This window comes from Capra hircus (genome assembly GCF_001704415.2).
Source record: "Capra hircus breed San Clemente chromosome X unlocalized genomic scaffold, ASM170441v1, whole genome shotgun sequence".
Taxonomy (NCBI): Eukaryota; Metazoa; Chordata; class Mammalia; order Artiodactyla; family Bovidae; genus Capra; species Capra hircus.
Window position 1 is genome coordinate 44,212,364 of NW_017189516.1, and position 27,774 is coordinate 44,240,137.

Genomic DNA, 27,774 nt, shown 5'->3' on the forward strand with positions numbered 1-27,774 from the left:
CTATTCTTTGGAACTCTGCATTCAGATGCTTATATCGTTCGTGTTCTTTGCTTTTCACTTCTTTTCACAGCTATTTGTAAGGCCTCCCCAGACAGCCATTTTGCTTTTTTGTATTTCTTTTCCATGTGGATGGTCTTGATCCCTGTCTCCTGTACAATGTCACGAACCTCTGTCCATAGTTCATCAGGCACTCTGTCTATCAGATCTAGTCCCTTAAATCTATTTCTTACTTCCACTATATAATCATAAAGGATTTGATTTAGGTCATACCTGAATGGTCTAATGGTTTTCCCCACTTTCTTCAATTTAAGTCTGAATTTGGCAATAAGGAGTTTATGATCTGAGCCACAGTCAGCTCCCAGCCTTGTTTTTGTTGACTGTATAGAGCTTCTCCATCTTTGGCTGCAAAGAATATAATCAGTCTGATTTCAGTGTTGATCATCTGGTGATGTCCATGTGTAGAGTCTTCTCTTGTGTTGTTGGAAGAGGGTGTTTGCTATGACCAGTGCGTTCTCTTGACAAAACTCTATTAGTCTTTGCCCTGCTTCATTCTGTACTCCAGCGCCAAATTTGCCTGTTACTCCAGGTGTTTCTTGAGTTCCTACTTTTGCATTCCAGTCCCCTATAATGAAAAGGACATCTTTTTTGGATGTTAGTTCTAAAAGGTCTTGTAGATCTTCATAGAACCGTTCAACTTCAGATTCTTCAGTGTTACTGGTTACTTGGATTACGGTGATATTGAATGGTTTACCTTGGAAACGAACAGAGATCATTCTGTTGTTTTTGAGATTGCATCCAAGTACTGCAGTTCGGACTCTTTTGTTGACCATGATGGCTACTCCATTTCTTCTGAGGGATTCCTGCCCACAGTAGTAGATATAATGGTCATCTGAGTTAAATTCACCCATTCCAGTCCACTTTAGTTCACTGATTTCTAATATGTCAGCGTTCACTCTTGCCATCTCTTGTTTGAACACTTTCAATTTGCCTTGATTCATGGACCTAACATTCCAGGTTCCTATGCAATATTGCTCTTTACAGCATCGGACCTTGCTTCTATCACCAGTCACATCCACAGCTGGGTATTGTTTTTGCTTTGACTCCATCCCTTCATTCTTTCTGGAGTTATTTCTCCACTGATCTCCAGTGGAATATTGGGCACCTACTGACCTGGCAAGTTCCTCTTTCAGTATCCTATCATTTTGCCTTTTCATACTGTTCATGGGGTTCTCAAGGCAAGAATACTGAAGTGGTTTGCCATTCCCTTCTCCAGTGGAACACATTCTGTCAGACCTCTCCACCATGACCCGCCCATCTTGGGTGGCCCCACAGGGTGTCGCTTAGTTTCATTGAGTTAGACAAGGCTGTGGTCCGTGTGATCAGATTGGCTAGTTTTCTGTGATTATGGTTTCAGTGTTTCTGCCTTCTGATGCCCTCTCGCAACACCTACCATCTTACTTGGGTTTCGCTTACCTTGGACATGGGGTATGTCTTCACAGCTGCTCCAGCAAAGCGCAGCCACTGCTCCTTACCTTGGACAAAGGGTATCTCCTCACGGCAGCCCCTCCTGACCTTGAACGTGGAGTAGCTCCTCTACTGGAGGTAGGGTAAACAGTGTTTTTGGATTTTAAAAAAAAGACCCATTTGAATTTGACATTGAAAACTTCCCTCACTAAGCGTCATAGGAGCATAGCATCAGAGCAGTTAGAGAAGGAAATATTACTCTAGAATATTGCTAGGTCTGGTGGTAAACAATAATTAACCCAAATACTGTGTGTTTATTATGTGTCGATGGATGCATAAGAAGTTATTCCTCCGAATCAGTGGTTACAACAATAAGAAACATTATCTCTCACAGTTTCTATAGCTCAGGAATTTGGAAGCAGCCAGGTGAGAGGTCCTGTCTTGCTGTTTCTTACAAAGTTGCTGTCAAAATGTTGCCCAGGGTGCTGTCATTGGATAGCTTGACTGGAACGGGAGGATCAAATTCAAAGATAGCTTGCTCACATGACTGGCAAGGTAATGTGAGTGAGGGCTGGCAGCCTCAGTCCCTCTCCAGATGGGCCTCTCTCCAGGGTTGCATGACAGCCTTCTCTACGTAGTGCCTGCTGTAATGGTAAATTTTAGTGTCAACTTAAGTAGGTCTCAAGGTGCCCAGAAATTTTGTGAAACATTATTTTGGGTATGTCTATGAGGGTGATTCAGGATGAGATTAGTATTTAAATCAGTGGACTGAGTAAAGTGGATTGCCCTCCACAATGTGGGTGCACCTCCTCCAATCCTGTGAAGTTTTGAAAGAACAAAAAGGCTGACCGTCCCCCAAATAAGAGAGAATTCTTCCTGCTTGACAGCCTGTAAATTTGGACATGAACTGAAACATGAACTCCTCCTGGGTCTCAAACCTACGGGCCTTCAGAATGGAACCTATACTCATTGGCTCTCCCAGGTCTCCAGCTTGCCAACTCATGCTACAGACCTTGCAATTTGCCAGACCCATGATGGCACAAGCTGATTCCTGATAATAAATCTCCTTAAATATATATATATATATATATATATATATATATATATAGTTAGAATTTGTGTATTGTGTACACCCATTCACACACACACACACACACACACACACACACACATACATATATACTGTTAGTTCTGTTTCTCTGGAGAACCCTGATTAATATAATAAGTTATCCAAAAATGCACTTAAAGTAATGGAACAAGAAATGGAGGTTTAAAATATTTGACAGGAAGGAAAAGGTGTGTGGAAGAATTCAGATTACTGATATAAAACTGATTTGGCAGAAGCAGAAAGAGATTATAAGATGTTGTTAATAACATTAACATGTTGTTAATAAGCCTAGTGCTCATTATCAACTGAGAAAAGCTTAGATAAATTGTAAAATTAGTAAGTAAAAAGTTATCATATAACAATAGTGTTTAGAAACAGGACACCAAAATTCTATAAAGCAATTATTCTTCAATTAAAAATTTAAAAAAAGAGTTGAAAGCAGAAACTATTCAATTTTTTATTCCTTGGGGTGGTGGGGTGGGTAATAATACAAAGGTGGGGTGATTACAGAAAATTATTGATTATATTATATATTGTTCTGTATACTATTTGATTTTCAAACATGCATATATATGACTTTGGCAAAATTTTTAAAAGGTGATTTTTTATGAGAATGAGTAAAATACGTAAAGTATTTTTCAGAAAAACAAACTAAACGAAGCAACAAATAAGGCTAAAAATCTTTGTTTTATTTCTTTATGCAAGATTTTGTTTCCTGTTACTAAACAACTGCTTGCTGGGTTTTCCTTTGCTTCCTGATACTGAATGAAAGTTATGTGTATCATCCACATGGGTTCATTCATAAGAATAACTAACTTGCTTCTTTGAATCAAGGTTTAATAAAATGAATAATGTTTATTGATTAGCCAAGAAAATTTATTTTTTATTAGTGAAGTACAGTTGCATTAAAATTTATATTAGTTTCACATTTTTACAACATAGTGATTTAATGTTTTATGGATTATTTCATTGAAGGTGATTATAAAATAATGGCTATATTTCCTTGTGCTGTATAATATATTCTTGTTGCTTATTAATTTTATACATAGTAGTTTTTCTCTTAGTACCATACCCTTATCTCACCCTCCCTCTGTTCTTCTCCCCACTGGTAACCACTTATTTGTTCTCTACACCTGTGTGTCTGGTTCTGTTTTATTATATACATTTTCTGTTTTTATTTTTTAGATTCCCCATAGAAGGGATATCATACAGTATTTGTCTTTTTCTGTCTCACTTACTTCATTTAGACAAATGCCCTCCAAGTAAGTCCACATTGCTGCAAATGACAAAATTTAATTCTTTTTATGACTAATATTCCATTGTGTGCATATATACATCATCTTCTTTATCCATTTTTTCTGTTGATGGACACTTAGGTTGCTTCCATTTCTTGGCTGTTGTAAATAATGTTGCTATGAACGTTGAGGTACATGTATCTTTTCAAATTAGTATTTTTGAATTCTTTGGATATATACCTAGTAGTTGGAGAGGAAATGACAACCCACTCCAGTATTCTTGCCTGGAGAATCCCATGGACAGAAGAGCCTGGCAGGTCATGGTCCATGGGTTGCAGAGAGTTGGACATGACTGAAGCAACTAAGAATACCTAGTAGTGGAATTGCTGGATCACATGGGAGTTCTAATTTTAGTTTTTTGGTGAAGCTCCATACAATTTTCCACAGTGTTTGCACCAGTTTACCATCCCAACAATAATGTCCTAGCGTTCCATTCCCTCTTATGAATCTTTGCCAATTTCTTATTTGTAGACTTTTTGATGATAGTCATTCTGACAGGTGTGAGGTGATATCTCATTATTGTTTTGATTTGCATTTCTCTGATTAGCAATGTTGAACATTTTTCATGTGCCTGTTGAATACATATCTTCTTTGGGAAAGTGTCTTTTCAGATCTTCTGCCCAGTTTTTGAGTTGCTTATTTTTGATATTGATTTTTATAAGCTGTTTATATATTCTGGGTATTAACCATTATCAGTCATATCATTTACAAATATTTTCCCCACTTAGTAGGTTGTCTTTTCATTTTGTTGACCATTTCCTTTGCTGTGCCAAAGACTTTTAAGTGTAATTAAGTCTCAGTTGTTTATTTCTTTTATTTCTTTTGCCTTAGGAGACAGATCTAAAACATTTTGCTACCGTTTATGTCCAAGAGTGTTCTATGTTCTCTTCTAGGACTTTTATGGTTTCCAATCTTACACTTTGGTCTTTAATCCATTTTGAGTTTATTTTTGTATATGATGTGAAGAAATCTTCTAATCTCATTGTTTTGCAGGTAGTTGTTCAGTTGTCCCAGCACCACTTATTAAAGAGATGGTGTTTCCTCCATAGTGTATCTTTGCCTCATTTGTTGTACATTAATTGACCATAGCATATGGGTTTGAAGTATAATCTGAAGTCAGGAAGCATGATACCTTCAGCTTTGTTCTTTTTCCTCAAGACTACATTGGCTGTTTTGGGTCTTCTCTGGTTCTGTATAAACTTTAGGATTATTTGTCTCATTCTGTGAAAAATGTCTTGGGTATTTTGATGGGGATTGCATTAACTAATGGAGAGTGCTTTGGATAGTATGACCATTTTAACAATATTAGCTCTTCTAATCCAGGAACATGAGATAGCTTTCCATTTCTTTGTATCATTTTGAAATTCCTTCATCAGTGTTTTAAAATTTTCAGAGTACAGGTCACTGACCTCCTTGGTTATGTTTATTCCTAGGTATTTTATTCTTTTCGATACAGTTTTAATGGAATTGCTTCCTTAATTTATCTTTTGGATAGTTCATTATTTATTATAGAACAACAGACTTTGTATATTAATTGTATATCTTGCAGCTATTGCTGAATTCATTTATGAGTTCTAATAGATTTTATTAGAGATTTTAGGGTTTTTTATAAATATCGTCATGTCATCTGTAAATAATGACAGTTTCACTTTTTTCCTTCCAGTTTAGATGTCTTTTATTATTTTTGTTTGTTTGTGTGAATGCTGTGTCTAGGGACTTTCAACACTATGTTAAATAGAAGTGTCAAGAGTGGGCATCCTTGTCCTTTTAGATGAAAGGCTTTAGGCTTTACACCATTGAGTATGATATTAGCTGTGGGTTGTCATAATTGCAGTTTGTTATATTAGGTATATTCCCTCTGCACCAAATTTGATGAGAATTTTTATCATGAATGGGTGTTGAATTTTGTCAGATGCTTTCTCTGCCTGTATTGAAATGATTGTGTGATTTTTTATCCTTTATTAATCTGATATATCACATTTATTAATTTGCAAAATGTTGATTCATCCTTTCATCCCTGGAATAAATCCCACTTGATCATGGTGTAAGATCCTTTTTGTATTTTTGGATTCAGTGTGCTAATACTTTGTTGAGAATTTTTGCACCTATATTCATCACAGTATATTGGCCTATAATTTTCTTTTTTTGTTGTATCACCTTGTCTGGTTTTTGGTATCAAAGAAATGGTGGTCTCCTAGAATGAATTTGGGAGAGTTCTGTCCTCTACAAAAACTTGTTTAATAAGGATGCTGTGCTGTGCTTAGTAGTTCAGTCATGTCTGATTCTTTGCAACTCCATGGACTGCAGCCCGCCAGGCACCTCTGTCCATGAGGATTCTCCAGGCAAGAATACTAGAGTGGGTTGCCGTGCCCTCCTCCAGGGGATCTTCCCAACCCAGGGATCAAACCCAGGTCTTCTAATTGCAGGCAGATTCTTTACTAACTAAGTTATCAGGGAAGCCCAGATATTCAGCTTCTGAGTCCCTAAATATCCATCACTTAACAAGAAAATTCCCAAACTTTTTTTGCATTTCATGCTAGTTTGAATATCAAGATATGACCAGGGATCAATCCCATGTCCCCAAAATTGACAGCTAGATTCTTAACCACAGACCACCAAAGAAGTCCTAGATTGTTTTAAAGTCTATTTTGTCCAACATGAGTACCATGGTACCCCCATTTTCTTGTTTCCAATTGTGTATAACATCTTTTTTCCATCCCTCACTTTCCATCTGGGTGTGTCTTTAATTCAGAAGTGAGTTTCTTGTAAGTAGCCTATAGATAGGTCTTGTTTTATTATCTAATCACCCACTCTATGCCTTTTCATTGGAGTATTTAGGCCACTGACATTTAACATAATTATTGATAGGTTTGTACTTATTTCTAATTTATTACTTGTTTCCCAGTTATTGTTATAGTTTTTACCTGTTAATTCCTCTTCTTTTAGGTTTTTTCCCTAGTAGTTTGATGGTTTTCTTTAGTGGTACCCTTGTGTTCCTGTCTATGTTCTGTGTTTCTGTTGTAGGTTTTTGCTTTGTGGCTGCAATGGTCTTCATATATGTTGCCCTATAACTATGTATATTTGTCTTAAATAGGTAGTGCTTTAAGTTCAAACACATTCTAAAAGATCTACATTTTTTATTCCCTTCCCCCACATTTTGTTTTTGATGTCATATTTTACACCTTGATGTCTTTCTCTTCACTATTTATTGTAATTGTACTTATTTACATTTATTTTTCTTTTAATCTTCATACTAGCTTATTTAAGTGGTGGATCCTCAGACTTTACTGTATATTTGCCTTTGCTAGTGGAATTTTTCCTTTCCTATATATACTTTTAGATATAGCTTTTAGGACTTATTTAGTCTTGATGCACTCATAGTTTTTATTTGAGAAATTTATTTTATCTATCCTTCAATTCTCAGTGTTAATCTTGCTGGGTAAAGTATTCTAGTTCACAGGTTTTTCCCTTTCAGCACTTTAAATATATCATGTCACTCCCTTCTGACATACAGTGTTTCTGCAGAACAATTAGCTGGTAGCCTTAAGGGGATTCCTTTGTATATAGCTGTTTACTTTTTCTTGCTGCCTTTAGAAACCTCTCTTTATCTTTGATTTTTTCCATTTTAATTTTTCTATGTCTTGATATGGGTCTGAGTTCATCTTGTTTGGGACCCTCTGTGTTTCCTATTTGAATATCTGTTTCCTTCAGGTTTGGGGAAGTTTTCAGCCATCATTCCATTAAATACATTTTTAACCCCATAGTCACTTTTTCCTTCTGTAACCCCCGTAATGCAAATGTTGGTACACTTGATGTTATTCCAGAAGTTTCTATATTTTCTAGTTTCTTGCTATAACTCTGAGTAATCTATTACTTTTCCTCATTTAGTTAGCATTCTCAATGGCACCCCACTCCAGTACTCTTGCCTGGAAAATCCCATGGATGGAGGAGCCTAGTAGGCTGCAGTCCATGGGGTCGCTAAGAGTCGGACACGACTGAACGACTTCACTTTCACATTTTGCTTTCATGCATTGGAGAAGGCAATGGCACCCCACTCCAGTGTTCTTGCCTGGAGAATCCCAGGGACGAAGGAGCCTGGCGGGCTGCCATCTATGGGGTTGCACAGAGTTGGACACGACTGAAGTGACTTAGCAATAGCAATAGAAATAGCAAAAAAAAAAAAAAAAAAAACAATTACTAATACTTTGAATTCTTCATCTAGTAAATTTATTGCCGTTTCATTAGTTGTTGTTTTGGGCTTCCCAGATGGTAAAGAACCTGCCTGCCAGTGCAGGAGACATAAAAGACGCAGGTTCGATCCCTGAGTTGGGAAGATCCCCTGGAGGAGAGCATGGCAACCCACTCAAATGTTCTTTCCTGGAGAATGCCATGGACAGGGGAGCTACTGGCAGGCTACAGTCCATAGGGTCACAAAGTGTTGGAACCAAGAGAAATGAATTACCACGCATGCAGCAGTTTAGTTATTTGAGGAATTTTCTCTTTCAGTTGAGACATTTCTCTGCCTTCTCAGTCTCTATGATATGAGGTGAAGCAGTTATCTGTGGTAGTTATAAAGGGCTATCCTTATGTGGGAGCTCCTATACAGTCTATGTGTACCCAGTGGCTCGGGGACAGAACTGGATTTGACATGAACAAAAGTGTGTGGTGACATGAACAAAAGTCTCGGGGTGTGTTGGTAGCTATCACCTTGATAGGAACTGGGGCTTCAGGGAGGGGACAGTGCTGAAGCCAGGTGTGAGCTGGGACTTCTCCTGTGATCACTGGCCATCCTCACCCTGTAAGGGGTGTGGGCAAGTCTCAAGCTATTGGAACAAAACTCCTTAGGGTTGGGTCTGAGCTGATTCAGTTCCCTTCAGCTGTGAGATCTCCCTCCCAGCAGTGGCATCCTCACCCCAGAGGAGAGCAGCCCTGGAATAAGAAGGGCATGGGCACTCAGTGCGGGTGGGGCATGGGCTTTGGCAGTCTGGCTGTCATCAGAGGTCTGGACTACCTCCGATGTGCTGCCATATTTTGCCAAGTAGTGGCTGTCTCCATCCTGCTCATGTGCCACTTTGGATTTGAACCACCCCAGTGTCTCACAGCTGAGGTCTTTCCTGGGTCGTGGCAGCTTTCACTCCAGTGTGAGCTGCAATGTGAGTTAAGTGGGACTAGAACATTCACTTGGCCCAGGCTGGGGTATGCACCAGGACAGTTACAGGAAACCATTCAGCCACCTGTGCATTCTCACTCTGCCCATTCTACCTTGCTTTCGGAGGAAGCTAGCATTTGTATGATACTCACAAACAAAGTCTAGGCTTCCCACAGCCCTCTGGTTAAACCAATGCCCTCCAGCCCGCCAAGGTGGCTCGCTTTCCCTTGGTTGGACCCTAGGACTGGGGCACCCAATATGTGGCTCGAACTACTCATTCCACAGGGAGGATGTCCACCTGTATAATCTTCATTTTCCTGAATATACCCCCCACCCCCGACAAGAGACTGACCCAGACTTGTCTGTGAGTGTCCAGGAGTCTCCAGTGGAGGCGTGGGTTGGTGGTGGCCTGCTGCAGGGTTGCTGACACTGAGTGTAGCAGTACATGCGTGGGATCTTTTGAAGGAGGTCACCATTATCTTCATTACCTCCACCATAGTTTAAGTGAAAGTGAAGTCGCTCAGTCATGTCTGACTCTTTGCAATCCCATGGACTGTAGCCTACCAGGTTCCTCCGTCCAAGGGATTTTCCAGGCAAGAGTACTGGAGTCCATGGGGTCGCAGAGTCTGAAAGCGACTTCACATTCACTTTCAAATAACAGGGAGGGAACACAGCTCCACTGCACAGAAAATTGGATTAAAGATTTACTGAGCATGACACCACTCATCAGATCAAGACCCAGTTTCCCCCTCAGTCAGTCTCTCCCATCAGGAAGCTTCCATAAGCCTCTTACCCTTCTCCAGCAGAGGGCTGCTGCTGCTGCTAAGTCACTTCAGTTGTGTCCGACTCTGTGCAACCCCATAGATGGCAGCCCACCAGGGTCCCCCGCCCCTGGGATTCTCCAGGCAAGAACACTGGAGTGGGTTGCCATTTCCTTCTCCAATACATGACAGTGAAAAGTGAAAGTGAAGTCGCTCAGTCGTGTCCGACTCTTAGTGACCTCATGGACTGCAGCCCACCAGTCTCCTCCATCCATGGGGTTTTCCAGGCAAGAGTGCTGGAGTGGGTTGCCATTGCCTGGACAGTATCAATTTAGCACTTTGCAAATGACCATTATATCTACTACTATGGGCAAGAATCCCTTAGAAGAAATAGAGTAGCCATCATAGGCAACAAAACAGTCTGAAATGCAATACATGGATGAAATCCCCAAAATGACAGAATGATCTCTGTTCTTTCCCAAGGCAAACCATTCATTATCACAGTAATCCAAGTCTGTGCCCTGACCAGTAATGCTGAAGAAGCTGAAGTTTGAACGGTTCTATGAAGACCTACAAGACCTTTTAGAACTAACACCCAAAAAAGATGTCCTGTTCATCATAGGGGACTGGAATGCAAAAGTAGGAAGTCAAGAGATACCTGGAGTAACAGGCAAATTTGTCCTTGAAGTACAGAATGAAGCAGGGCAAACGCTAATAGAGTTTTGCCAAGAGTACACACTGCTGATTGCAAACACCCTCTTCCAACAACACAAGAGAAGACTCTACACATGGACATCACCAGATGGTCAATGCTGAAATCAGATTGATTATATTCTTTGCAGCCAAAGATGGAGAAGTTATATACAGTCAGCAGAAACAAGACTGGGAGCTGACTGTGGCTCAGATCGTGAACTCCTTATTGCCAAATTCAGACTTAAATTGAAGAAAGTAGGGAAAACACTAGACCATTCAGGTATGACCAAAATCAAATCCCTTATTATTATACAGTGGAAGTGAGAAATAGATTTAAGGGATTAGATCTGATAGAGAGAGTGCCTGATGATCTATGGATGGAGGTTCATGACATTGTACAGGAGACAGGGATCAAGATCATCCCCAAAAAAAAGAAATGCAAAAAAGCAAAATGGTTATCTGAGGAGGCCTTACAAATAGCTGTGAAAAGAAGAGAAGTAAAAGCAAAGGAGAACAGGAACGATATAAACATCTGAATGCAGAGTTCCAAAGAATAGCAAGGAGTGATAAGAAAGCCTTCCTCAGTGATCAGTGCAAAGAAATAGAGGAAAACAACAGAATGGGAAAGATTAGAAATCTCTTCAAGAAAATTAGAGATACCAAGGGAATATTTCATGCAAAAATGGGTTCAATAAAGGACAGAAATGGTATGGACCTAACAGAAGCAAAAGATATTAAGAAGAGGTGGCAAGAATACACAGAAGAACTGTACAAAAAAGATCACGACCCAGATAATCATGATGGTGTTATCAATGACCTAGAGCCAGACATCCTGGAATGTGAAGTCAAGTGGGCCTTAGAAAACATCACTACGAACAAAGCTAGTGTAGGTGATGGAGCTCCAGTAGAGCTATTTTATATCCTGAAAGATGATGCTGGTGGTGCACTCAATATGCCAGCAAATTTGGAAAATTCAGCAATGGCCACAGGACTGGGAAAGGTCAGTTTTCATTCCAATCCCTAAGAAAGGAAATGCCAAAGAATGCTCAAACTACCACACAATTGCACTCATCTCACACGCTAGTAAAGTAATGCTGAAAACTCTCCAAGCCAGTCTTCAGCAATATGTGAACCATGAACTTCCGGATGTTCAAGCTGGATTTAGAAAAGGCAGAGGAACCAGAGATCAAATTGCCAACATCTGCTGGATCATCGAAAAAGCAAGAGAGTTCCAGAAAAACATCTATTTCTGCTTTACTGACTATGCCAAAACCTTTGACTGTGTGGATTACAATAAACTATGGGGAATTCTGAAAGAGATGGGAATACCAGACCACCTGGTCTGCCTCTTGAGAAATCTGTATGCAGGTTAAGAAGCAACAGTTAGAACTGGACATGGAACAACAGACTGGTTCCAAATCAGGAAAGGAGTACATCAAGGCTGCATATTGTCACCCTGCTTATTTAACTTAAATGCAGAGTACATCATGAGAAACGCTGGGCTTGATGAAGCACAAGCTGGAATCAAGATTGCTGGCAGAAATATCAATAACCTCAGATATGCAGATGACATCAGCCTTATGGCAGAAAGCGAAGAAGAACTAAAGAGCCTCTTGATGAAAGTGAAAGAGGAGAGTGAAAAAGTTGGCTTAAAGCTCAACATTCAGAAAAGTAAGATCATGGCATCTGGTCCCATCACTTTATGGCAAATAGATGGGGAAACAATGGAAGCAGTGACAGCCTTTATTTTTCTGGGCTCCAAAATCACTGCAGCTGGTGACTGCGCCCATGAAATTAAAAGACGCTTACTCCTTGGCAGGAAAGTTATGACCAACCTAGACATCATATTAAAAAGCAGAGACGTTACTTTGCCAACAAAGGTCCGTTTAGTCAAGGCTATGGTTTTCCATTGGCCATGTATGGATGTAAAAGTTGGACTATAAAGAAAGCTGAGCACTGAAGAACTGACACTTTTGAACTGTGGTGTTGGAGAAGACTCTTGAGAGTCCCTTGGACTGCAAGGAGATTCAACCAGTCCATCCTAAAGTAGATCAGTCTTGGGTGTTCATTGGAAGGACTGATGTTGAAGCTGAAACTCCAATATTTTGGCCACCTGATGTTAAGAGCTGACTCATTGGAAAAGTCCCTGATGCTGGGAAAGATTGAAGGTGGGAAAAGGGGACGACAAAGTATGAGATGGTTGGATGTCATCACTGACTCAATGGACATGAGCTTGGGTAAACTCCAGGAGTTGTTGATGGACAGGGAGGCCTGGTATGCTACAGTCCATGGGGTCGCAAAGAGTCAGACATGACTGAGCGACTGAACTGATACTGACTGATACCCTTCCAGGAGCATAAGTCCCCCACTTAATGGCTTCTCTTCCCCTTATACCCTATTCTGTGTATGTCTTTCTTGATTACACAGATGTTTTTCTGCCAGTTTTCTGTTAGTTTTCAGCTCAAACTCTTCCACGTGTAGGTGCATTTTTGATGTGTTCATGGGGGAAATTAGTTCTGCATCCTCCTCCACCAATTTTTTTTAAATTAACTTTAATTGAAGTATAGTTGCTTTACAATGTTGTGTTTCTACTGTATGGCAAAGTGAATCAGCTATACATCTACATATATCTCCTCTTTTTAGGATTTCCTTCCCAATTAGTTCACCACAGAGCACTGAGTAGAATTCCCTGAGCTATACAGTAGGTTCGTATTAGTTGTCCACTTTATACATAGTATCAACAGTCTATATATGTCATGTTAATCCCAATCTCCCAATTCATCCCACCCCCTCTTCCTCCCTTGTTGTACATACATTTGCTCTCTACTTCTGTGTCTTTATTTCTATTTTGCAAATTAGATCATCTATACCATTTTTCTAGATTCCACATATATGTATTAATATATGATATTTGTTTTCTCTTTCTGATGGCCATTCTGATGGATGTGAGGTGATACCTCATTGTGGTTTTGATTTGTCTAGCTCTAATAATTAGTGATGTTGAGCATCTTTTCATGTGCTTTTTGGCCATTTGTGTGTCTTCTTTGGAGAAATGTCTATTGAGGTTTTCCACCTATATTTTGACTGGGTTGTTTTTTTGATACTGAGCTACATGAGCTGTTGTATATTTTGAAGATTAATTACTTATCAGATACTTTATTTGCAAATATTTTCTCCTATTCCGTGGTTTGTCTTTTCGTTTTATTTATAGTTTCCTTTGCCATGCAAAAGCTTTTAAGTTTAAAAATTTTTTTTGTTTTTATATTTATTACTCTAGGAGGTGGATAAATAGAATTTGCTGCTATTTGTGTCAAAGAGTGATGTGTCTTTGGTTTCCTCTGAGGGTTTTATAGTATGCTGTCTTAGATTTAGGTCTTTAATCCAATTCGAGTTTATTTTTGTGTATAGTATTAGAGAGTTTCTAATTTCAATTTCTTACATGTGGCTATCTAGTTTTCCCAGCATCACTTATTGAAAAACTGTCTTTTTTCCACTGTATATTCTTACATCGTTTGTCATAGATTGCTGCTGCTGCTAAGTCACTTCAGTCGTGTCCGACTCTATGAGGCCCCATAGATGGCAGCCCACCAGGCTCCCCCGTCCCTGGGATTCTCCAGGCAAGAACACTGGAGTGGGTTGCCATTTCCTTCTCCAATGAAAGTGAAAAGTGAAAGTGAAGTCACTCAGTCATGTCCGACCCTCAGTGACCCCTTGGACTGCAGCCCACCAGGCTCCTCCGTCCATGGGATTTTCCAGGCAAGAGTATGGGAGTAGGGTGCCATTGCCTTCTCCATTGTCATAGATTAGGTGACCATAGATGTGTGGGTTTATCTCTAGACTTTCTATGGTGTTCCATTGATCTGTATTTCTGTTTTTGTTCCAGTACCAAGCTGTTTTGATGACTGTAGCTTTGTAGTATAGTCTGAAGTCAGGGACCCTGGTACCTCCAGCTCTGGTTTTCTTTCTCAAGATTGCTTTCTCTATTCAGGGTCTTTTGTGTTCTCACACAAATTGTAAAATTTTTTGTTCTAATTCTGTGAAAAATGCCATTGGTAATTTGATAGGTATTGCATTGAATCTGTAGATTGCTTTGGGTGGTGTAGTAATTTTGATAATACTGATTCTTATGACCAAGGGAAAAAAATTACTATTTTAAGACTCTAGAGGCAGGCTCCTAGTATAAGTCTGTGACGTTAAAAAAGGCTTACGTCATAGACCAAAGGGAAAAACCCAACTTTAAAAATATATTCAAAGTGCAAAATTTGACTTTTTTTGTGATAAAAGTATGTAAATATTAAATATTTAATAAGTAATCTTTTAAAAGAGTGTGAATATTTAGAAAGATCACGGAAGCTTATGAGAAACTGAAGTAAGATAACATCAATAAAATTAATTTGAAACTCTCAAAAGGAAAAATGAAATGTTTGTGGTATAGATAATAAGATTTAAAAGCATGTGATTGACCAAGACATGGAATAATTCAGGTTGTTTGGGAAAGCAATGACTCCTTTAGTCAGAGTGAAATTTTCACACCATGTTTAACCTATATATGAGTATGATATTAGTTTCAATATTAGAGTTCACCTAAATTGTGTATGTAAAGTTATATAATGTAATTATATTTCTCAAAAAGGTTCTTTAATTTTCAACATGTTTGACTTTGTTTCCATTTACTAAGGAATTATCATAAAGTCTACTTTTCAGACTTCAAGCTGTTCACTCCTTCCTGATTGGAAAAACATGAATATGGGCAGTCATTCATTTTTGCTAAAGATGTCCTTTTCAACATAGTGGATTGAAATGCAAAAGTAGGAAGTCAAGAGATACCTGGAGTAATAGGCAAGGTTGGCCTTGAAGTACAAAATGAAGCGGGGCAAATGCTAACAGAGTTTTGCCAAGAGAACACACTGGTCATAGCAAACAGCCTTTTCCAACAACATAAGAGATGACTCTATACATGAACATCACCAGGTAGTCAATATTGAAACCAGATTGATTATATTCTTTGCAGCCAAAGATGGAAAAGCTCTATAGAGTCAGCAAAAACAAGACTGGGAGCTGACTGTGATCATGAACTCCTCATTGCAAATTCCAGGCTTAAATTGAACAAAGTAGGGAAAACCACTATACCATTCAGGTATGACCTAAATCAAATCCCTTATCATTATACAGAGGAAGTGACAAATAGATTCAAGGGATTAGATTTGGTAGACAGAGTGCCTGAAGAACTATGGATGGAGGTTTGTGACACTGTACAGGAGGCAGTGATGAAGACCATCCCCAAGAAAAGAAATGCAAAAAGGCAAAATGGTTGTCTGAGGAGGCATTACAAATAGCTGAGAAAAGAAGGGAAGTGAAAGGCAAAGGAGAAAAGGAAAGATATACCCATTTGAATGCAAAGCTCCAAAGAATAGCAAGGCGAGATAAGAAAGCCTTCCTCAGTGATCAGTGCAAAGAAATAGAGGAAAACAATAGAATGAGAAAGATTAGAGATCTCTTCAAGAAAATTAGAGATACCAAGGGAACTTTTCATGCAAAAGAAAGTGAAAGTGAAGTTGCTCAGTCGTGTCTGACTCTTTGCAACAATGTGGACTGTAGCCTACCAGGCTCCACCCTCCATGGGATTCTCCCAGCAAGAATACAGGAGTGAGTTGCCTGTATCCTTCTCCAGGTTATCTTCCTGACCCAGGGATCGAACTCGGGTCTCCCATGTTGCAGGTAGATGCTTCAACCTCTGAGTCACCAGGGAAGCTTTTCATGGAAAGATGGGCACAATAAAGAACAGAAACAGTATGGACCTAACAGAAGCAAAAGATATTAAGAACAGGTGGCAAGAATACATAGAAGATCTATACTAAAAAGATCTTCATGACCCAGATAACCACAATGGTGTGATCACTTACCTAGAGCCAGACATCCTAGAATGTGAAGTCAATTGGGCCATAGGAAACATCACTAAGAACAAAGCTAGTGGAGGTGATGGAATTCCAGTTGAGCTATTTCAAATCCTTAAAGATGATGCTGTGAAAGTGCTGTACTCCATATGACAGCAAGTTTGGAAAACTCAGCAGTGGCCACAGGACTGGAAAAGGTCAGGTTTCATTCCAGTCCCTAAAAAGAGCAATGCCAAAGAATGTTCAAACTGTTACACAATTGCACTCATCTCACACACTAGTAAAATAATGCTCAAAATTCTCCAAGCAAGGCTTCAACAGTATGTCAACCAAGAACTTCCAGATGTTCAAGCTGGAGTTAGGGCAGAGGAACCAGAGATCAAATTGCCAACATCCATTGGCTCATCAAAAAAGCAAGAGTTCCAGGAAAACATCTACTTCTGCTTTATTTATTATGCCAAAGCCTTTGACTATACAGATCACAATAAACTGTAGGGAATTCTTAAAGAGATGGGAATAACAGACCACCTTACCTGCCTCCTGAGAAATTTGTATGCAGGTCAAGAAGCAACAGTTAGAACTGGACATGGAACAACAGACTGGTTCAAAACTAGGAAAGGAGTACATCAAGGATGTGTATATTATCACACTGCTTATTTAGCTTATATGCAGAGTACATCACGCAAAAGGCCAGGCTGGATGAAGCACAAGCTGGGATCAAGATTGCTGGGAGAAATATCAGTAACTTCAGAAATGCAGATGACACCCTTATGGCAAAAAGTGAAGAACAACTAAAGAGCCTCTTGATGAAAGTGAAAGAGGAGAGTGAAAAAGCTGGCTTAAAACTCAACATTCAAAAAAACAAAGATCATGGCATCCAGTGCCATCACTTCATGGCAAATAGATGGGGAAACAATGGAAAGTGTGTCAGACTTTTATTTTTGGGGGGCTCCACAATAACTGCAGATGATAACTGCAGCCATGAAATTAAAAGATGCTTGCTCCTTGGAAGAAATGTTATGACCAACCTAGACAGCATATTAAAAAGCAAAGACACTACTTTGCCAACAGAGGTCCATCTAGTCAGAGCTATTGTTTTTCCAGTAGTCATGTTTGGATGTGAGTTTTGGACCATAAATAAAGCTGAGCACCAAAGAACTGATGCTTTTGAACTGTGGTGTTGGAGAAGACTCTTGAGAGTCCTTTGGACTGCAAGGAGGTCCAACCAGTCCATCCTAAAGGAAATCAGTCCTAAATATTCATTGGAAGGACTGATGCTAAAGCTGAAACTCCAATGCATTGCCTACCTGAAGAGCTAACTCATTGGAAAAGACCGTTATACTGGAAAAGATTGAAGGCAGGAGGAGAAAGGGATGACAGAGGATGAGATGGTTGGAAGGCATCACCAACTCGATGGACATGAGTTTGAGCAAGCTCTGGGAATTGGTGATGGACAGGGAAGCCTGGCATGTTGCAGTCCATGGGGTCACAAAGAGTCAGATATGACTGAGCAACTTAACTGACCTGACCTGACCTTATATTTTTAAAGCGTTCCACGAAACAGGAATACAGCTGGGCACATAGTTTACTACTCTGTGGACTTTGTCCAAAGATAGTTGTATTAATAAAAATGGGGGAAAAAACCTTATAAACTGATCAAACCAGAAGTTATTTCTTGTTAAACTGTGTTTCCTGGAGTATAGAAAGAACCAAGGGACCTTGCAAGCAAAATTCATTGCATACCAAGGTGGTAATGAAGCAAAATGACAGGTATATAGAACCCTCCATAGTTATTTGTTTCTGAATTGAATTAATGGTCTCACCTAAGGGGACACTGTCCAGTAAGTGTCCTGCCTCCTGAAGTCATGTTAAAATGGGATTTGTAGAGTCCTCAGTAACTGAAAAAAAAAAAAGTGCTTCTACCTTTTTAGTCTATTTAACCACTGATATTTAAGGATAATATTTCTTTTTCTAATTCCTTTTCCCAATACTGAACACCTTTACTTGTGCCTGCCTTATCATATTGGTTTATTTATTGCTTTTTTAAATGCGAATTTCTCTACTTCTGAATTGTGAAGTTACTGCCTCTGTACCTGGCATATCATGAATGCTAAATAAATGCTTATTGAGCAAGGGTATCTTGGGCAATCTGAACCTAAACATAATTATTCTAATAATCTAACCAGCTTTTATGGAGTGCAAGCTATGCATAAAATGCATTGCTAGGCATTAAGATACAAACAAAAAGGAGATAAACTCCCATCCTTACGATTTGGCTTGGGAAGCAGAAACATAAAAAAGCGCCTTTTGTGCAGCAGAATGAGAGAAGGACTGAAATACCCCTAAGCTTTGTTTATAAATACCTTTTATGGCGGAGGTATGTGATAGACTCAGGGGAGAGGAAGGAGGACACATGAGTGCTAATCATGATATTCCCTAGAACTTTCTGTCCTCCTTTAAGGAAAGACTAGTTCAATTCATCATTTTCAGCATTTCCTCTGAGTTAATTATATCCCAGAATGCCAGAACAATGTCTTATGTCTGCCCAAATTCACACTATGTCTGTGGTTTTACAACTGCTCCCTCTTTTATATTTTTGCATCCCTTTTCCCGGTTTTCTTTTCAAGGTTATTGACTCAGAGCCTCTGCTCAGATTTACACAGAAAGATATTTGACTCTTTGGTGTATCATGTATGACCAGTAAGCCACCAGACTGTTTACATCTGGGTATGAAGGGGAGGGATAAATTGGGAGATTGAGATTGATATATACATACTACTATATATGATAGCAAACTAATAAGGACCTATGTATAGTACAGGGAATTCTACTAACTGTTAAGTGAAGTCACTCAGTTGTGTCCAACTCTTTGCGACCCCATGGACTATAGCCTATCAGGCTCCTCCGTCCATGGGATTTTCCAGGCACGAGTACTGGAGTAGGTTGCCATTTCCTTCTCCAGGGGATCTTCCCCGCCCAGGAATCGAACCCAGGTCTCCCACATTGCAGGCAGACCCTTTACTGTCTGAGCCACCAGGGAAGCCCCTACTAACTGTTAAGGACCTACTATATAGCACAGGGAATTCTATTCAATATTCTGTAATAACCGACATGGGAAAAGAATCTAAAAAAGAGGGGACATATGTATATGTATAACTGATTCACTTTGGTGTACAGCAGAAACTAACACAACATTGTAAATCAACTATACTCCAATAACAATGATTAAAAATAATAATAGTACCTTTACAACAGCTCTAATGGTCCCTTAGTAGAAGCACAGAACTGCTTAGATTACTCTTCATCTTTTTCTCTTCTCCTTCCCCTAGTCATAATTCTAAGAAGGTAGATGAAGTTTGGCTTCAGTGTACAGTACCCCCTGGTCCACCCACAAAGGCGAAATGATGATGCAATATTGTGATGGTGTTTAGGACGTGCTATCCCAAATATGGTACCTTGGCATATTGAATATGTTAAGCTGAAGGGGTTTAAGAAAATGGCAGAAGTGGGAGCATCACTGTGACCTCACATCTCTTGCCCTTCTTTCCTGAAATAGGTCATAAAACTCCCTTGTGAAAGGTATGGTCTGTGCCAATACCAGAGGGAAGGAAGACATTCTTATCACCAGAGACAGGGAATTAGAGGGCCCAGAAATCTGTATAAAGAAATGTTGTTAGACAATCTGTTGTGTTCCTAGTTACTTGTTTACCATTTACTATCCCTAGCCCAAATCCCTTTCTCTTGTCAATTCTTCACAAATTTGCTGTTTATCTAAAAGATGCTCTTGGTCATTTCTTTCAGTCTTCATTCAATAAAATTTGTATGCTTTTCTCCTGCTAATCTGTCTCTGTCTTTGTCGGTTTAATTTTCAGGGCCAATCAGGGACCCTAAGACAGTCAAGGAAAACTTTTTTTTCCTCTGCAGTTACTAAGGGAAAAATTCTGAAAGGGACAGGAGAAGTTCGAGGATAGTAGAGAAAACTGTTCCCTGATCATTATAAAGTTGCATTCTAGCAGATTCTAACCTGGTAAATTAGAAGTACAGAACTATATCTCAGAAAAATATTATCAAGGATGTTGATCAGTGTGTTTTTATGATGACTAATCTCATATTCTATTTCCACATATATCACCTGTACCTCTGAAATTCATACTCTCCTTATGGACCACTAGTCATCACTGAACATTTCATGCAGCCATTTTCCAAATACAAACTTTGTTTTAATTCACTCAGTCCTTCTGGGAAGCCAAAATATGTGAGAATAAGATCAGTAGTAGTTAATATATTATCAGTTCATTTGAAGCATGTCATCTATCACTGAGCAGAGTTATAAAATGCCTACTATGTGCCAGGCACTATTATTGGTATTGATGCCGACTCACAAATGTTTTATCATCAGAAATTTCTTTGGTGAAAAGAACTTTTTTAGGCTTTTATGTTTTATTTGCAGATACGTTGTTCACAAATATATAACAAGAACTGTTTTAGTGGAAAATCTTTAATAGATTGGCATAAAAATATTAGTGCATTCTAAAGCACTTAGGGTGGGACAAACTTATTTCTGGCACAAAAATTTCATGTTACAAAGTGGACTGGTGAATTACAGGAAGATGTCACAGATTTTGAGATTTGCTTCTTTTAAATATATATATATACATTATATATGTATTTTAATTGTCAGTATTAGAAAAACATGTTAAATTTGAAATTATATTTAAGTATGAGGGAAAGAAGCTTATGATTTACATAAACATTTGGAGAAATTGCCTGCAGATAGTTTTTCTATCCTCTTAGCCTGACTCCCTAAGGCTAAACCATCAAGCCTGACCAGATCATTTTAGCTACTGACAAGAGATGTGGAGAATAAGAGATTTTCTGGGTGTCTAAAAATATTCCTTTCATAAAAGTCAGCACTATATTTCTGGGACAGAGACCCGGAAACTGCATTTTTTGTTTCTCCTTCTTCTGTTTTCTCTGTCTCATTGGTGATTTGGTTAATTAACACTTCATCCAAGGATTACATCTCTTAGAGATTCAGGAGAGTGTGAAATTGCCCTCCTGGCAATGACAAGGATGAAGGAATATCCCACTCTCATAGCTATTACTGTACAGCTGGATTTAAAATTTAATATTTTAAAGAACAGTTTCTCTGGGAAAAGAGAACTATTACTCTATGACAGTGGTTCTCAAATTGTGGTCCTCAGATCAGCAGCATCACTGTCCTTGAGGAACTTGTTAGAAATGGAAATTATCAAGCCCCATTCCAGATCTACTGAGTCAGAATCCCTTGGATCAGGGTCCCTGTAATCTGTGTTTTAACAAACCCCCAGGCGATTCTGATGAATGATAAGGTTTGGGAACCGTTGGTCTATGCAACTCCCTCACTATGTTGTATATGAATATATTATTTACTGATACAAGAAGACGGGTTAAATTATTAATTAGTAATTTAAATCTTAAATCATTGCCTTTGAATTTGTTAAGCAGACTAGTTCAAGTCCACAGGGCTCCATCAATGTTTTATTGCAGTTCACAGCATGTAGGTCTATTGGCACAAAAACGACTAATTATCTTAGTAGATCTGAAAAGGAGGAAATGCCAGCTGAAAAGTGGCAATGTTTGTTTGAACAAAGTCTCCTAGCTGAAAAAGTGCTCTGCTGCTGCTAAGTTGGCTTCGGTCATGTCCGACTCTTTGAAACCCCTTGGACCGTAGCCTGCCAGGCTCCTCTGTCCATGGGATTCTTTAGGCAAGGATACTGGAGTGGGCTGCCCATTTCCTTCTTCAGGGGAATCTTCCCAACCCAGGGATCAAACCCACATCTCATGTCTCCGGCATTGGCAGGTGGGTTCTTCACCACTAGTGCCACCTGGGAAGCCCTTCATACTTATCTAATGGCCCCTTTTCAGAGTGGTGGAGCCACAGGAGGAAGAACCCAGGGTTCACACCCAAGTCAGGCTCAGAGCCCACATGGCCCCGGGCTCTCCCAGATGCTCCCCATCACAGTACCTGTGACACCCAGGGCCATATCTGGTGGACAACTGAAAGCCACACCACAGAAGCAGGGACAACTGTACTGTCCAGAGAGCTGTCCCGACTCTGGCTGTGTACCTTCCACCCACGGAGCCCGTACAGGCACTGGCTTTCTCTGTACACTCGTACTGTCACCACACGGGGGAAATTCAGTGCTTCCCAAAGGCCGGCTGCCTGCCTGCACAGTCTCACCTCAGTGCCTGGAGGGTGGCTACGGTGGAAGCCTCCTGACCATGGATGGTGGAACACATGGATGCTTCTACTTGGCTTTGAGCCCCACCTTCTGGGGGCAGAAGTTCACCCGCCACCAGGCTCTGCAGCTTTGCCCCAGTGGCCCACAGGCACCAGGGCAGGCCACCTCCAGGCCTGGGGAGGCTGACAGCGGTGCCTGTAGGAAGCACCTCTCTGTTCCGAACTCAGATCTGTGCCTCAGGTGGTTTGATTAGGTCACAGGACAGGTCTACTGAGGCTGTTCCAACTCCCTCACCATGGTGGGGGGGGGCAGGAGGGAAGTCCTGGGATGTCAGTGTCTGGGGGACCAGTGCTTCACCACCAAGGAGGAAGTTAGGATTTTTAATGTCATCATATTCATTCTTGGGATACTGCCTTATCTTACAGAATTTGGTTTAAAGTTGCTGTTGTTGTTGTTTTCCCTTTTCGCTATCTTGTGTTATGGTCATTTCAGTCACCACACTTGGCCATTGTGGTTTTACATTGGTGGTGTTATTTCTTCCAGGAAATGCTATTTTGTCAGGAGAATTGCAGATTTTGATGCCAAAGAAGTCTTTTGGTGAAGAAGTAGGAGTTCCTGGATGAAGATAAAGGTGGGATTTTATCCTTATTGCCCCATTTTCCAGTCCTTTTCCCTTCTCTATCTGCACCTGATCAATTTCCAGGTTCTGCAAATCATTTCTCAATCATCTCCACCTATTCTCCTTATTTTAATTTTTTGCCACTGTTACAACTTGGCTGCTGATCATTTCTCAACTTGATGACTCAAATTCAGAGACACAGAAAGGATTCACAACAGCTAATTATCATTCTAGCTTCTAAGGTAAGTTCAGGTATTTAATAATTGTTCCTGTAATCCTAAGTGAATTGAATGGGAAAACCAACTAGTGCTGGTTTGTGATGGTTTTGTTCTTTTCAACCGACATTCCCTCCAACTCTGTGTACTAATTCATTTAGTCAACTTTTTTATGCTGTTATATGTCAAGAGCTATTTTAAACAAAAAGGTAACAATAGTCAACAAATACAAAACCTGGAGACTTTACTTATAGAATTCATAATATAATGATGGTTATGTGTGGTTGAAGACCTACCATTATATCTGTATCTATAGCCATAGCTACCTCTTTTTGTATGTGTATCTACTAATCTGTCTGTCTAGCTATTTTAATCATGACGGTAAGGAGGTCCTCTGATGTACTGACATTTAAACAAAGACATAAATGAAGTGATTGATGTTGCTATCTGAGGATGAAGTGTTCTATTAGAGCAAACCAAGTAACCAGGGGTAAAGAAGAGAGACTAGTATAACTGGGCAGGGTGGTGGTGGTGAGAAAGGGGCTGGATGGAAGAGGATAAAGTCAGAGGTAGCCAGGGAATGGGTTGCCAGGGACCATTTACATTGTACTTCAAATGAAATGAGAAGTCCTTAAGAGGTTTTAAGAAGAGAGATGACTGACAGTGTGGTGATATTTTAGAAAGACCACCCTGATTACCAGCAACTGAAGCAAGAAAACCCTTTAGGAGACAATCTGCAATAAACCTGATGAGATTTGATGTTGTCTTGAGTATGTCATGAGTGGTTGGGGTGGGAGTGGTGGTATTTCTTTTCATGCTGAATGTGGAGAATGAGAGAAAGGAAGGAGTCTAACAGCAACTCAAAAACTTTAGGCCCGAAGAAACTAAAATTTGAATTGCCTTTCACTGAGACAGGGAAATAGCAAATACCCTCTTCCAACAACACAAGAGAAGACTCTACACATGAGCATCACCAGATGGTCAATACTGAAATCAGATCAATTATATTCTTTGCAGCCAAGATGGAGAAACTCTATACAGTCAGCAAAAAGAAGACTGGGAGCTGACTGTGGCTCAGATCATGAACTTCTTATTGCAAAATTCAGGCTTAAATTGAAGAAAGTAGGGAAAACCACTAGACCATTCTGGTATGACCTAAATCAAATCCCTTGTCATTATACAGTAGAAGTGACAAATAGATTCAAAGGATTAGATTTGGTAGACAGAGTGCCTGAAGAACTATGGACAGAGGTTTGTGACATTGTGCAGCAGGCAGTGATCAAGACCATCCCCAAGAAAAATAAATGCAAAAAGGCAAAATGGTTGTCTGCAGAGGCCTTACAAATAGCTGAGAAAAGAAGAGAAGCAGAAGGCAAAGGAGAAAAGGAAAGATATACCCGTTTGAATGCAGAGTTCCAAAGAATAGCAAGGAGAAATAAGAAAGCCTTCCTCAGTGATCAGTGCAAGGAAATAGAGGAAAACAATAGAATGGGAAAGATTAGAGATCTCTTCAAGAAAATTAGAGATACCAAGGGGCCTTTTCATGCAAAGATGGGCACAATAAAGGACATAAACAGTATTAACCTAACAGAAGCAAAAGATATTAAGAACAGGTGGCAAGAATACACAGAAGAACTATACAAAAAAGATCTTCATGACCCAGATAACCACTATGGTGTGATCACTCACCTAGAGCCAGACATCCCGGAATGTGAAGTCAAGTGGGCCATAGGAAACATCACTAAGAACAAAGCTACTGGAGGTGATAGAATTCCAGTTGAGCTATTTCAAATCCTAAAAGGTGATGCTGTGAAAGTGCTGCCCTCAATATGCCAGCAACTTTGGAAAACTCAGCAGTGGCCACAGGACTGGAAAAGATCAGTTTTCATTCCAATCTCAAAGAAAGGCAATGCCAAAAAAATGTTCAAACTACTGCACAATTGCACTCATCTCACACACTAGCAAAGTAATGCTCAAAATTCTCCAAGTGAGGCTTCAACCGTACGTTAACCGTCAACTTCCAGACGTCCAAGCTGGTTTTAGAAAAGGCAGAGGAACCAGAAATCAAATTGCCAACATCCGTTTTATCATCAAAAAAGCAAGACAGTTCCAGAAAAACTTCTATTTCTGCTTTATTGACTATGCTAAAGCCTTTGACTGTGCAGATCACAACAAACTGTGGAAAATTCTTCACAAGATGGGACTAACAGACCACCTTACCTGCCTCCTGAGAAATTTGTATGAAGGTCAAGAAGCAACAGTTAGAACTGGACATGGAACAACAGACTGGTTCCAAGTCAGGAAAGGAATACATCAAGGCTGTATATTGTCACCCTGCTTATTTAACTTATATGCAGAGTACATCATGAGAGATGATGGACTGGATGAAGCACAAACTGGAATCAAGATTGCTGGCAGAAATATCAATAAACTCAGATATGCAGAAGAGACCACCCTTATGGCAGAAAGTGAAGAACAACTAAAGAGCCTCTTGATGAGAGTGAAAGAGGAGAGTGAAAAAGCTGGCTTAAAACTCAACATTCAGAAAACTACAATCTTGGCATCTGGTCCCATCACTTCATGGCAAATAGACGGGGAAACAATGGAAACAGTGACAGACTTTTATTTTGGGGGCCTCCAAAATCACTGCACATGGTGACTGCAGCCATGAAATTAAAAGACACTTGCTCCTTAGAAGAAAAGCTGGGAGCAACCTAGACAGCATATTAAAAAGCAGAGATATTACTTTGCCGACAAAGATCCATCTAATCAAAGCTATGGTTTTTCCAGTAGTCATGTATGGATGTGAGAGTTGGACAATAAAGAAAGCTGAGCATCAGAGAATTGATGCTTTTGAACTGTGGTGTTGGAGAAGACTCTTGAGAGTCCCTTGGACTGCAAGGAGATCCAACCAGTCCATCCTAAAGCAAATCAGTCCTGAATATTCATTGGAAGGACTGATGTTGAAGCTGAAACTCCAGTACTTTGGCCACCTGATGCGAAGAGCTGACTCATTGGAAAAGGCCCTGATACTGGGAAAGATTGAAGGCAGGAGGAGAAGGGGATGACAGAGGATGAGATGGTTGGATGGCATTACTGACTCGATGGACATGAGTTTAAGCTTGCTCTGGGAGTTTGGATGGACAGGGAAGCCTGGCGTGCTGTAGCCCATGGGATAGCAAAGAGTCAGACACGACTGAGCAACTGAACTGAACTGAGAAAGGGAAAACCATTTTGTAGGGAGAGGGGCCAAAGTTGAGGAAAATGAGTTTATCTTTGGATATGTTATTTGAGATAGCAACTGTCAATCAAGTAAAAAGTCGTAAATTGTTGGTGCCATCAATTCAGGTGGGAAGTTTAAAAACGTATTCCTCAGGTCACCCTTGTTGTATAGTGTTCTCTGATATTTTTGTCCATATTACAAATCAAGCCTGCTCATTCCTCAATAATAAAATATACAGATGTATAAAAGAAAACCAAAAATCACTGCCATCTAATCTTTCCAAAGGTGATAACTATTATCAACTTCTCAATGTATAAATTTCCAAATTGTGTGTTTGTCTACATATATTTAGATATATATTAGTGTATACCATATGAAACTATTGTAGTCACTTTGATCTACAAAAATAATAATTTAACATATCAGCTTAATATATATATAAATATGAACACTATAAAAATAGAAGCATGCAAAATCTATTTGTCTATGAAGTGAAAGTCACTCTTTGCAACCCCATGGACTATATAGTCCATGGAATTCTCCAGGCCGGAATACTGGAGTGGGTAGCCTTTCTCTTCTCCAGGGGATCTTCCCAACTCAGGGATCAAACCCAGGTCTCCTGCATTGCAAGCAGATTCTTTACCAGCTGAGCCACAATGGAAGCCCAAGAATACTGGAGTGGGTAGCCTATCCCTTCTCCAGCAGATCTTCCAGACCCAGGAATCGAACAAGGGTCTCCTGCATTGTAGGCGGATTCTTTACCAACTCAGCTATCAGGGAAGCCCAATACAAATAGAAGCATGCAAAATATATTTGTCTGTGCTTTTGTTAAATACTTTATTTTGGCTGAGTCTCTTACGTTGCACATGACAGGAAAAGCTAGAATAACTGACAATGTATTGAAAGGAAACAGATAGTGTATTAAACCTGACAAATCTTACAAAATACAATATTACTATACAACACTAAGTGCTTCAAAATGGTCCCAGGCAGCACCAAAATTACCAGCAGACAAATATCATGTTTTTGGGTATTTCTTTATTTTTCTGTTGAGGATTATAGCATAAATATGGCAAAATTCTTAGATTTACTTTAAAGCGTTTTAATTAGAGTAACTGAATTCTGTGAG